The sequence below is a fragment of the Corvus moneduloides genome, chromosome 5, assembly GCF_009650955.1.
Source record: "Corvus moneduloides isolate bCorMon1 chromosome 5, bCorMon1.pri, whole genome shotgun sequence".
Taxonomy (NCBI): domain Eukaryota; kingdom Metazoa; phylum Chordata; class Aves; order Passeriformes; family Corvidae; genus Corvus; species Corvus moneduloides.
Window position 1 is genome coordinate 1,321,254 of NC_045480.1, and position 14,086 is coordinate 1,335,339.

Below are 14,086 nucleotides of genomic sequence, written 5' to 3' on the forward strand. Positions count from 1 at the left end.
GATCCAAGCCCCAGTGTCCAGCCTGGCCTTGGACATTCCCAGGGATCCAGGGGCAGCCCCAGCCGCTCTGGCAATTCCAGCCCAGCCCCTCCCCACCCTCCCAGCCAGCAATTCCTTCCCAACATCCCACCCATCCGTGCCCTCTGGCAGTGGGAAGCCATTCCCTGCATCCTGTCGAAATTCCCTCTCCCTCTTATCTCTATCCCGTTCTGCAGGTGACACCAACCTCCAAACAGCCGAGTGACCTGACCAGGTGAGCAGGAGAATCCCAACTTTCCTGCTGGCACCTGGAATCTCCTGACAGGAGCTCTGGCAGGTTTGCAATTCCCATGGGAATTGTCGTCGTATTCCAACTCCGTAAAGCCGCAATTGCTTATTTCGAGCTGATCATTGGAAGCAGATTTATTAAGGATTAACGAGGGGAATGTGGGAATGATAAAACCCCTCGCTAATCTTCGGGATGGTTTTGATAATCCTCAAAAACTGGGAATGGCAGCCCAGGAAAATCCTTATCCAATAAATCCGATGGGGGGGGAGGGGGGGTTAATATGACAGTTATCATATGTTTAATTATCAGCTGATTATTAGGAACACATTCCTTGAAAATTATCCCTGTCCCAGATCCTTATCTCTGCCACCGCAGGATAAAACAAACACAGATGTTTCTCCAACCAACTGGGAGTGGATTTGAAAGGATATCTTGGTTTATTATCCCATTTTTTTTTTCCGGGGAATGCCGCAGAGCGTCTCTGTTTGCTCCCCATTCCTGACATATCCCGGAGGTTTTTCATTCCTGCCTCGCGTGGGCTCATCCAGCACGGAATCAACAAAACAATCGGGATCATCAGAATCCTGGATCGGATTTTTATGGCACCCCCCAGCCCCGGCTCTCCAGCTGCTCCGTAAACAAGGAAACCGGAGAGCACTAAAACATCCCTGGAAAAAAAAAGCCAGGCAGAGTTCAAAACCAGCAGCATCCCACGGAATTTAAGGAAAACAACCACGCGTGCTTGGGATCAAAGTTTTCCAAGCCTCTCTGGGAGGCAAAACAAGGCAAAATCCCTGATTTTTGCTGATCCAGCCGAGAGGCAGCGGGAGAGGAGGGAATTTCAGGCTGCACAGGAGGGAGCGTCTGCCTGGCTCCCTTGGGTCTGATCCCGATTTTCTGGAGCAAAGCCAAGGCTCTGGGAGGTGAGGATGAATCCAGGGAATCAGCGGGATTTTAAGTGGGATGTGGTGAGCCTTCCTTGCTCCCAAATCCAGGCAGGGAGAGTGTTGGGAATGGTGTGGATATTCCAAAGGGGAGCCCAGTTCCTGGCTTCCTCCCTTTCCTGACCCCCATCCCCTCCTGGATCCGGGACCTCTTCCCAATCCACACTTCACCCGAACTGGGAAGAGAATGAAAACCAGAGGTTCCACCTTGATCCAGGTGTAACTCCCTGGCAGAGGATCCTGGTGGTTGGAAAAGGATGGGATGCACAAGGAGGAAGATTTATTATTATTATTATTATTATTATTATTATTATCTGGGTGTTATCCAGCAGTGCTCCTTCTTCAGATTCCCTTTGGAAAACTGCCAGGAAATGCTCCCAAGATTTGCCTGTGGGGGTCCCCTTCAAGAGAGGGAGGATGGATCCATGGCTCGGATTTTGGGAATTGGACCCTCAGGAGCTTCCTGGAGCTTCCTGGAGACTGGGATGGGATATCAAGGAGGGACAACTCCACTATGGAACTGCTGGGAGGGACTTTGGACAAGGAATGATCATGGAATCCTGGAATGGTTTGGGATGGGAGGGACCTTAAATCCCATCCATTCCCACCTCGTGCCATGGGCAGGGACACCTCCCGCTATCCCAGGCTGCTCCAACCTGGCCTTGGACAGTTGCAGGGATGGGGATTCCCAACCTCTCTTTTCCTTCCCTCTTCTCCATGTGCTCCGGGACAAGGAGCTGCTGGACTCCAATTCTGTCTCAATTCCCCCTTCCCACCCCCTTTGGAATGATCCCATTCTCGCTCTGGCATCTGCAGCATTTCTGTTCCCGGGCTCTTCCCAGGCATCCAAAGGGTGTGATTCCCACATTTCCTTAACTCCCAGACTGATAATGGAGAGACTGGAGGTGGAAAGAACACCTCTGATGTCACCTCTGGGATCCCGCGGGAGCAATCCCGGATTTTTCCTTCCCGTTTTATTCTCTGCTGCTCTGCCCAGCTCCAACCAAGCTCTTCCCAGAGCTTCCCAGGGGGATCCGTCGCATCCTTGTGTTTCTCCCTGTCAGGAAACACTTCCTGAGATTCAGCCGAAATTTTCCTTTTCCTTAAATTCATTCTATTTCCACCCTTTCCCAGACAGACTCATCCTGGACAACCTCATCCTCCTCAGATTTCAGATCCTTCATGGAGTTTGTCATTCCGAGCCAGTTTAGAAGTCTGGTTTTCTGCAGCTTGGATTAGTTTTGAGAAGCCCCATTCCAATATCCAGGGGCATCAGGCTCAGCCCTCGTTACAGCCCTGTGAGGACCCTTAAGGTCACGAGGTCCCCATTAAGGTCCCCATTCTCCCAAATTCCTGGAAACCCAGAATCCAAAGGTATTGGATGTCCAGCACAGAATGGACCAGGATTGTAGGAATATTTTATGGATTGACTCTGGTTTACGACCCTCACTGTGGTCCCAAATGCCTTTTCCAACCCTTCTGCCATCCAGCCTGGCCTTGGGCATTCCCAGGGATCCAGGGGCAGCCCCAGCTGCTCTGGCAATTCCAGCCCAGCCCCTCGCCACCCTCCCAGCCAGCAATTCCTTCCCAACATCCCAGCCCAAGCTCCCCTTTCCCACTGGGAAGCCATTCCCTGCCTCCTGGCCCTCCAGGCCTTGGCCCCAGTCCCTCTGCAGCTCTCCTGGAGCCCCTTTAGGCCCTGCAAGGGGCTCGCAGCTCTCCCTGGCTCCTTCCCTTCTCCAGGGCAACATTCCCAGCTCTCCTAGCCTGATCCAGAGCAGAGGGGCTCCAGAATCCTGGAACGGTTTGGGATGGAAGGGACCTTAAATCCCATCCCATTCCCACCCCATCCATGGGCAGGGACACCTCCCACTGTCCCAGGTTTTTCCAAATCCCATCCAACCCAGCCTGGGACACTTCCAGGGGTGGTTCCAAATTCCCCTGGATCCCCCCTTGCTCATTCCAGAGGCAAAGCAGCTCTTGGAGCTGTGTGGTGGCAGATGCGCAGTGCCCAGGTTCTCCATGTGGGAATAAACAAAAATGACTCAAAGTTGGTTTTCCTTGGCCTGGCCTTCGGGTGGGGCTTGGAGGATGTTTTGATCCGAGTTATGAAAACAAGCTGGGCTTAACCAAGCCAAGGAAACCTGGTGGATACTTTGGAAAATCCCCAGGGATCCGGTTCCAGAGAAGTTCCTTCCACATTCGTGGAATTTATGATCTCTTGTTTGCCGCCATGCAAGAAATTAATAACGAGGATCAAAAAAATAATCACGGATCGCTCCCGTCACCCACCGAGCTTCCTGATGTTCTCGGAGAATTTCCAGGAAACTGGGCAATTCCAGGGGCTGAGTAACATCCACAACATTCCGTGGCACCAGGTCCAAGGTCAGAAGTTGTTTCCAACAACTCTTGGAAAGAGAAGGTCCATGACAACAAATAAACTCGTTGCCATGGCCAGCACTGAGATTCCCATGTTTTTGAGAAGGTGGGAATCAGGAGCGTGACCCTGGAGGGCTTTTCCAACCTTAAGGATCCCACAATTCCATTACTCTGTTAAATTGTAATTATTAGATTTAATTTTGGATTATTAATTAGATTTTACTGCGAACGGATCCACAAATATCCCAAGGGGTGGGTTTTGCCTAAGATCCCTAATTAGCCTTGGACAAGGGATCTAAAAGAGGAAATTAAGGAAGGTCCGGAATTCCCTTGCATGGAAAGTGCCAATTAATTACAATTCATCGATTGAGAAATTTAAGGTCCAACACTGATCAGCATCCCAAGATTCCTGGGGGAATTCTCCTTAGAAGCCCTTTCTCCACGAGGATTTCTCCAGGTTTTCCATCATCCATGGATTCAGAGCTGTCATTTCCAAGTGCAAATTGAATCTCTAAGTCCTCAAGGCTTCTCCAGGTGCCACTTCTCCCGAACATTTCCATAGGAATGGATGTAAACTCCCTCTAAAGACGTCTCCCCCAGTGACGGATCCTTACCCCCATCCCTATGGATCATCCAAGACTCAGAAGCAGGATCCACCTGACTCCAAGGTGTTTATGGTTCCCAGAGTGGAGAATCCCTAAAACAGAGGGATTGGCTCTTGGAGAATCCCTAAAATGGAGGGATTTGCCTTTGGAGTATCCCTAGAATTGAGGGATTGGCTCTCGGGGTATCCCTAGAACTGTGGGATTTGTTCTTGGAGAATCCCCAAAATGGAAGGATTCACTCTTGGAGAATCCCTAGAATTGAGGGATTGCCTCTTGGGGAATCCCTAGAATTGAGGGATTGGCTCCTGAAGTCCCAGTTCCACCAGCAGGAAGAACAAGAGGCTTCAAAGTGGGATCCCAAAAACCAACTTAGGGACAAGGATCCACTTGGGATCAGCATAAGAAGCGCACAAAGGGCAGGGAAAATTATTAAACACCAGGAAAAATTCTTCCCTGTGAGGCTGGGGAGGCCTTGGCACAGATTCCCAGAAAAACTTTGTGCCACATCCAGAGATCCAGAGCTCTGAGTGCCACATCCAGGAATTCCTTGGATGCCTCCAGGGATGGGGACTCCACCATTCCCTGGGCAATTCCAAAGCCTGACCACCCTTTCCATGGAAAAATTCCTGCTGATGTCCAACCTGAGCCTCCTCTGGCACAGCCTGAGGCCGTTCCCTCTTGTCCCATTTTTCCCTGGGAGCAGATCCCAAATCGCCCCTGGCTGCCCCCTCCTGTCAGGGAATTTGAGAGAGGGAAAAGATCCCTCTGGATCCTCCTTTGCTCCAGGCTGAGCCCCTTTCCAGCTCCCTCAGGAATTCTCCAGCCCCTTCCCAGCTCCATTCCCTTCCCTGGACACGCTCCAGCCCCTCCACGTCCTGCCCAGGACCAGACATGGAATTCCAGGTGTGACCTCAGCAGTGCCCAGCACACAAATTAATTTAATCGCCATTAAATGCTTTTAATTGGATGAAAAGAATTAAACAGCTCCAGTGTAGAGGAGAATTTCCTTCATCCATCCAAGTTGGATGGGATTTATGTCCTATCTGCCTGCAATTCCCACATGGAAGCGAAATTCCCCTGAATTCCTGGGATTGGCACCTTTTCCCTGTGGGAAAGTGGAGGGTCTTGAGCTTCTCCTTGCTGCCAGTGTAGGATTAAACGGGGATAATGGATGGTGAATCTGCTGCCAGGACCCTTCCAGATCCATGGATTTTGCCGCCGTTCCAGGACCTCCCCTCCTGGATGTTGTTGTCTGTGTCCAGCTCAACAAACCGTGACTCATGAGGGGAAAATCTCTCCTTTTTCCCAGGAGGCTCCTTCGGAGGCTGCCACTCTTTCTGGCCATTGAGAGCCGTTTCCTGACCATTCCATGGAAAGTTTCCTCGGCTCCTTTTTGGCTCATCGCTCCCGGATAATGATCTCGGGTTTATAAATAGGGTTGGAGCAGGGAAATCCCACCTGAGAGCAGCAGGAGTGGGCTGGAATCGGAGTGAGATCCTGGAGAGAGACCCCCTCCCTCCCTGCTGGATCGGGCGACAGTTTGGGACACTGAGGATCTCAGCACCTCTTCTGAAATCCAAGGAATCCTTTGGAAAATGGAGGGGTTTGCTCCCTGCCTGCTGCTGGAGGGAGCCAACTCTGTGCAGAGATTTTGACTGGGAACGGAAAAATATCCATAAAATAGAAATATCCATCAAATATAAATGTCCATCAAATATCTTTATCCCACAGGAGCTACTGGTGGGAAGAGGTTAAAATGGAACACTGATCCAAGGAAAAACACCATGGGGAAGGAGGATTCCAAGATATTGCAAAGGTTTCCTGGGAGAAGCTGGGGCTGCCCCTGGATCCCTGGGAAGTGTCCAAGGCCAGGCTGGATACTGGGCTTGGATCCACCTGGGACAGTGGGAGGTGTCCCTGCCCATGGAAGGAGAGGAGCTTTAAGGTCCCTTCCATCCCAAACCGTTCCAGGATTGTGGAGCCCCTCTGCTCTGGATCAGGCTGGGAGAGCTGGGAATGTTGCCCTGGAGAAGGGAAGGAGCCAGGGAGAGCTGCGAGCCCCTTGCAGGGCCTAAAGGGGCTCCAGGAGAGCTGCAGAGGGACTGGGGCCAAGGGCTGGAGGGCCAGGAGGCAGGGAATGGCTTCCCAGTGGGAAAGGGGAGCTTGGGCTGGGATGTTGGGAAGGAATTGCTGGCTGGGAGGGTGGGGAGGGGCTGGGCTGGAATTGCCAGAGCAGCTGGGGCTGCCCCTGGATCTCTGGGAATGTCCAAGGCCAGGCTGGACATTGGGGCTTGGATCCAGCTGGGATGGTGGGAGGTGTCCCTGCCCAGGTGATGGCCAGGATGATCTTTAATATCCTTGGAATCCCAGAATCCTTAAGGCTGGAAAAGCCCTCGGGGATTAAATCCAGCCATTCCCAGCACTGCTCAGGCCACCACTGACCACGTCCCCAGGTGCCACATCCGCATGGATTTTGAATCCCTCCAGGAATGGGGATTCCACCACATCCCTGGGCAGTTCCAGTGCCTGACCACCCTTTCCAGGAAGGAATTTCCCCAATATCCACCCTGCCCCTCCCCTGGCCCAGCTCAGGTCTGCTCCCTCTCCTCCTGTCCCTGTTCCCTGGGAGCAAATCCCGTTTCCCCCTCACTGATGTTCTCCAGTGGTTTTTTCCCCACTCCATGCTCCAAGCCCGGGATGAATCCATGTGTTTTCCTTGCCCTCCCAGCTGGTTTGCTACCACTTTCCCTCTCCACCTGCTCCTGCCCGTTCCTCCCTTTCCCTTCCCTCAGATGGGAGCCAGGATCCTTTTCCAGAGGATCTGCAGAGCTCCAGATTCCTGGGCATGCTCATTCCCAAGGGAGAGTTTCATTTGGGAACCTTCTGGCACTTCTGAATTATTGGAATTATTTTCCTTTATCCTCTTTCCTTTCTCCTGGATCCTCTCGTGCCGCTGACGACAAGAACTTTCCATGTAAAATTAGCAGCAAACATTCCCTATTTTTATTTTATTTTATTTTGTTGTTCCAGCATCTCCAAACTTTTTCCAGATGATTTCATCATTCCCACTTTCCCGTTTGGGAAACTGAGGCATGGCAAAGGATTTATCAAATGCCGGCCAATCCTCCTTGTCCTGTGCACTGTCTCCCTTCCCAAGTCGATTCAACTCTGTATTCCATGGATACAGATCCCACTGGGATCCAGGGCCAGCTGGAAGAAAGATCCAAATTATCACCTTGTCTAATTGTGGGAGTTGGTTTTGCTCCCAGAAATTTCCTGTTGCGTGGCTGGGATAAAGCCTGATCCACAAGGACTTTCTCTTCCCTGCTCCTAAATAACTGGAGTATTCCAGAGGTTCCTTCTAATGGGACTTCAGACAGGTTTGGGAATCTCATCCCTGCTCGTGGCAGGGGGTTTGGATTATGAGACCTCTGAAGTTCCCTTCCAATCCAAATTATTCCATGATTTTGTGACAAATGGATCAAAATAATTCAGGGATTTCTGTGCCAGGGCTCTCCCTCTCCCCCAAGTTCCCAGGGAAGGACTGGGCTGCATCCGCATCCCTATTTTTAGGCCATGGATTCATCCCACCTCACCCAGCGCTTGTCTGGAATGCTTAAATTGGTGCTTGGCTCTCCCAGATGTTCTTGATGGATGGAGCAGGGATTGGCCATCTCCAGAAAACAATTTGGGGATTAAAAAACAGGGAGCACGCTGGGCTTTTGGAATTTCATCCATCGCCTCAGAGTTTTTCCAGAAAAAAAGCCACTTTGGATGCTGAGTTTCCGCCCAGTTTGACCCCAGTCTGTCCCAGTTTTGTGTTTTAGTTGGGAAAAAAAGGCAAAGGGACGCTCCAACTTTTGCCAAGGAGTCTGGAGACACTTTTTGTCCCTGTGCACATTCCCAAGGGCCGGATTGCACCCTGGAGAAGGCACAGGAGGCCTGGTTCTCCCAGATCCGGGAAAACAGGGAAAATAGAACAGGAACACTCTCTGTGTGTGGCCTCCGGAGTCCTCTCCTCCAGGAAAACCGTGGCACAAAGTCCAAGCCCAGGGCTCAGCACCAGGAATTTGGAGTTCTCCTTGACCGTGCTTTGGCCTGGGATGAGCAGCTCCCACGTGATTCCTTTCCATTTCCCCCATCCGCAAAAAAAAAGTCGGAAAAATCCTTCCCCCATCTGGAGGATTAAACGGTTCGGAGGGAATCCAAGCTCCGCTGAAAACGGTGGCAAAGCTCCCAGCGTTTCACCGGGAAAAAATTTCCAAGTGAAGCAAAGTGCTCCGGAGCTTTGAAAGGGAAATTTCGGAGCCTTTCAGCTACTGCCCAAAAATAGGAGAGGCCTGGACAAATCCATGGATCTGCTGCTATCTCGGAGCGATCTCCCTTCATCTTTCCTTTGAAAGCCGGATGTGGATTAAAACCAAAGGCACAAATCAGAACATTCCTGAGTTTTGGGAACGTTTGAACTCCAGGATGGATCTGCGGTGGGAAATGTGCTTTATCTCCGTAACCCAGGGCAGACAAAATCCTCCATCTGGGCGTTTTGGGAAGCGGGGAGGGTCTGCGTGGAAGTTTTCCAGCGGGAATCTTAAGCTCAGCTCATCCCTGCGTTCTCCTCTTTGGATCCTTATCTGTCCATCAGCATCAGGGTGAAATGTGGGATCTCTGTAGGGAGAGAGGCAGGAAAATTCGTGGACTATTGGGAATTTCCAAAAATGTAGCTGAGAATGGGAAGGGTTGCCAGAGGAAGGTCTGGATTGTGCTGGATATGCTCTTTGTCCTCCCACTGGGAATTTTTTCAGGATCAACAAATGACCACATTAAAGGTTAAGAGCCACTTAACCACCCTTCAGAATTTGACGGATTTTAATTCATCGCCATCCCCAGCATTCCCTAATTCCCATCTCGTCCGTGGGCAGAGAGTATCACCCAGTGGCAGATAAAATTCCTGCTGTTATCCTGGGAAAAAAACCCCGGTGACAGGCCTGGAACTGGGAATGCTGGGAATGCTGGGACTTCAAAGCCTCTTTTTCTGGCTGCACCAACGTTTTTTAACCATGGTTTTGTTTAAAAAGTGGGAAAAGCAATGATCCATGAGTTTTCCTGCCTCCCATCCGCGCCCTTTGGCCCTTCCGAAACCTCCCTCACGCTCCTGGCTGTGCCCAGGGTGAGGATTTATTGTGGAATTCCCAGGGCAGGGCAAGCTGGGGGATATTTTGGGAGCCAGGCCTGGCTGACAAGTCCTAACAAGGCCAAGCTTAGAGTGCACACATCAGCCGTGACTCAACAGGATGTGCTGGGCCTAAGCCAGGCCTAGGCCGCTATTCCTGGCCTTAGGCCAGGCCTAGGCCACTGTTCCTGGCCTTCTGAATCATTCATGGAAAAAAAAAAGGGATTAAAAAAAGCCATCCCTCCGTCGCCAGCATTTCCCATCTGTTTTTAACTTGGGGGTGGCCTTTGGAAGGTAGGGGAGGTTTTTGTTGGGATTGAACTCCACAAACATCTTGGAATATGCATGGCAGCATGGCTGGCTCCGGGATTTGGGGGGTTTGGCTACTGGGATGTTTTTTGGGAAGCAGGCAAGGAGAAAAGGCTCCGTAAAAGCAGTGTGGATGTGGTGCACAGGAATTTTGGGACCTGGGAGGGCTCTGTCTCCAGGGAAAAAGGTGTTTCCTTCCTAGGGAAAGCTTCCGACATTCCTCTCGGGAATGCAGGAGTCAAAGCGGGGTCGCTGCTGCTCCTGGGTTGTCACCAGCAGGAAAACATTTTGGGAATTTACCCTGTGCCAAGGTGTGGCCTGGAGAGGCTGCGGCTGCTCCATCCCTGGAAGTATCCAAGGATAGGCCTTGGAACAAGGCCTGGGATAAGGAGTGGCATCGCTGTCCATGGAAGAAGGGTTGGAATGGGCTGATCCTTAATGTCTCTTCCCACCCAAAGCATTCCATGATTCCATGTTTTGCCCTGAGTGACTTCCTGCAATCCCCTACTCTCCCCCAGGGAATTTCTCCAGCTTTTCCCACTCGCATTTGCATATTCCCTGTGTCCAGCCTGATACTTTGCAGTGAGAAGGAATTTTTCCCTGCGGATGAGCTTTTCCTTCGGAGCAGAGGAGATTCCTTCCAGGAGAAGAACCGGTTATTGACGGATGGATCGCACAGAATCCAAATGCAAAGCTCAATTCCCATTTTTATGGCAAAACCCATCCAGTCAAAGTGAAGGAAACTTGGGAATGATGACATTGTTCCATGTGGAATATCGGCCCTCCACAGGGGCTGGATTGCTCCTCTCATTTTGAGCAGTTTTTTAGGAGAGGCCACTGAACCTGGGAAATTTGGGAGCCAAATTTGTGCTTCTCCTGGCCCAGGCAGCGAATCTGTAGCCAAGCAGTAAAAACCTGGATGGAAAAAGCAGGGAATATTTCAAGGAATCACATGCGGGGACTATTTTTGAGGAAGATTCATTGCCTGGATAAATCTCAGCTGGAGAAGAACTCTGGATCTTTAGAGGGAGAAATGATGGATTACAAATTGATCCCAAATCAAGAAATTCCTGCTGTTGTATAGAAAAAGGATTAGGAAAATATCCTTCCAGTGGAATGAAACAGCTCAGGATTGGCTAATCCATTGCAAGAAATGTATGGATAAACTGGAGATTTCCCTCGGAACGTGAGCGGGATGATAAGAGAGATGATACAGAAGTAAAACTCGGATGAATCCAAAGAAATTGGTGAAGGAAAAGCCAATTGAAGACTTGGACTATACCAGGAATTACATGGAGAAAGGAAATAATTTATGTCCAAAAGATTTCAAAGGGAATTTAGGTTGGAAGTTAGGATCACCTTCCTGAGGCGAAGAAGGGAAAACCACTTTTTGGGGAGAAAAGTTGGAATCTGCATCACTCCAGCCCTTTAGGAGGATGCTGGACCTACCAAAAATATCCAAGAGAAAATGGGAGCAGAGGACAGACTGGAAGATCTCCTAAAATTCCTTCGCACTGCTGAATCCAAGGGACAATCCCATGGAAATGGGAGCTCCCAGGCAGCCGAGTGCTGTCCCTGCCACCCCTCTGGGGGGAATTTTCCAAGGAAAAGTCCCAGGAAGGCCAAAGTGTCCCTGCAGTGCCCATTTCTGCTCATTTTGCAACCAAAACCTGGCACCCACCAGGGGAATTTCCCTCTCTCTCTCCTTGGCTCGGGATGAGAAACATTTCTCCAAAAATTTTTCTTCTTCTTTCCCTGTTTTTTCCCTTTTTTTTTTTTTTAATGCTTCCCTTGGGAGGCCACGGACAATCCGGGCCATATTTCAGGGAGCTCCAGGAAATTGCCAGTGACTCAGAACATTTCGGCTCCTCGCTGCCACATTTTCCACATTTTCTTGGAGCCACAGGGCACTGGAAATCCCAGGAAATTTCGGAAGGGATGGAAAGAAATGACAAATATCTGGTGAACTTCTGGCTGGCCCAGCACTAAAACCGGTCATGGACAGGTCAGGGTGGGTGCAGCCAGCTCTGGACAACCGGATCCCAGCAGGATTTTCAGGAAAATATGGATGTAGAGTCTTCCTTGGATGGAGCCCTCCTTGGTTGCTCTGTTGTCTCTTGAGGAGCAAAATATCCAAGACAATATCCAAGAGGAAGAACCACCTCCCATTTCTGGAGGAAGCCACTGGATCCCAAGAAAACCCAGTTGTTCCTCTGTTTCTCCAGATCCATGAGTCTCCACTGCCTCGGGAAAAGACTCTGGATTCAAAGGGGGTGGCTGGAAATTCCAGGAGGAAGGAATATTTTTCCTGCGGACATTCCCGCTCTCGGGTGTTGGAAGACACCTCTGGCACATGGATAAGGGATCTGAGCTCCCAATGGAAATCCGGGAAGTGGATCCTGGCCTGATCCACCTCCTCCCAAGCACATCCCAGGTATTCTGCTCCATGTCTGCTTCCCAGGTGGTCCTGGATTCCTGTGTGGGGGCAGGATCCAATCCCAGACATTGGATCAAGTTGGTCAGGAGGGCCCTGGAATGCTGGGGAAGACCGGGATGGGCACAATCCAGGAGCTGGGATGCGAAGTTTTCCCAGCTGGGTGATTGAGAGGAGCAGAGCCTGAGCTGGAGGCGACAGCAGAGCTCTCCTGGGACTGAGCCCTCCGTGGGATGTGCCACCGCCTCGGGACAATCTGGAAGTGCGGGGAACATGGAAAACTGGCAGGAATTCCAAAGCCTAGCGCTTGGATATTCCCATCTCCTAGCTGGACTTTTCCAGCAGGCCAGAACAGCACAGCCTGTCCTGACCACCAGAGTGTGACCTCGGAGGGACAGATTCCACCCAGGACACGCAGGGAGCTCCACATCTCCCATTTTCCTTCTTTTCCTGCCCTTCCTTCTTTTTTTTTCCTTTATAAATAGAACTTGCTGCCTTTATGCCAATAAAAACCAGGGAAAAAGTCAGGCTGTTCCCTGTTATTCCAAACTTGCCCAGGGTTGGAATTCTCCCTGTAGGGTCATGAACTCTTTTCCATACATCCCAGGCCTCTATTTTTAACCTGGAGCTGGCACTGGGACATTTCCATTGTTGTTCCAAGGGGAAAATCGGGAACAGAAAATTGCCTGAAACTTCAGGGCTGTCACATATTCCCAAGAAATCCAGGCCAAGGTGTGATCCTCAACCTGGAACAGGGAAAAGCAGGAAGGCCTCCAGAGAATTTAACAATCATGGAATGGGTTGGGGGTGGAAGGGAATTAAATATAATCCAGTTCCAGCCCCATTCCATGGGCAGGGACACCTCCCACTATCCCAGCTGGATCCAAGCCCCAGTGTCCAGCCTGGCCTTGGGCATTCCCAGGGATCCAGGGGCAGCCCCAGCTGCTCTGGCAATTCCAGCCCAGCCCCTCCCCACCCTCCCAGCCAGCAATTCCTTCCCAACATCCCAGCCCAAGCTCCCCTTTCCCACTGGGAAGCCATTCCCTGCCTCCTGGCCCTCCAGGCCTTGGCCCCAGTCCCTCTGCAGCTCTCCTGGAGCCCCTTTAGGCCCTGCAAGGGGCTCGCAGCTCTCCCTGGCTCCTTCCCTTCTCCAGGGGAACATTCCCAGCTCTCCCAGCTGCCTCCAGAGCAGAGGGGCTCCAGAGCCCTGGGAGCAGCTCCATGGATGGGGACTTCACCCCTGCCCTGGGAAGCTGTGCCAGGCCTGGAGATGCCTTTCCATGAAGGAATTTTCCCCAATATCCAACCTAAACCTCCCCTGGTCCAACCTGAGGCCGATCCTCTCATCCCATCCCTGTCCCTCGGCCCAGTCCATCCCACCCAGAACAACCCTGAAGGTGGGAGCCAAAGGGAGGAAATGTTTGGAGCTTTTCCAGCTCCACACAACCAGGGAATGTTGTTCCCAAAACACTTTGGCCCAAAGGCTCCTGTCCACAGGGACTTCTCAAGATCCATCGGGAGGGCTGAACTTCCATCCGTGTGTCCAACCAGGATAAAACCCACGTGCCAAGGCCACAAAAGCAGCCTTGGAGGCACATTCCTTTCCTTTCCGGCTCCACACCCAGCTTGACTCATCCCGATCCATACCCATTCCCTCTTTTCCTTCCGGAGCTGACTCCAAAGGCAGTTTTTTCGGCCAACATCTGGAGCTGGGTGGCCACATGAAAGCCGGGACCTGCTGGAGTCATCGTGTCCCAACATCTGGAGAGCCACTTAGTCCAAGGTCAGAGTCCTGGAAAAGTTTTTATCCAGCAAAAAGTGCAGGAATCTCCCTTGGGAATGAGGGGTATCTACAAGAACTTTCCCGTTTCTCTGTTTTGCCCTGGATTAGCAAATCCATGGATAAGAAGTCGCAGCTTCTTCCTTGTTACAGGAGAAATGTGAAGGCACAAAATACAGATTATTGGGAATATAAAC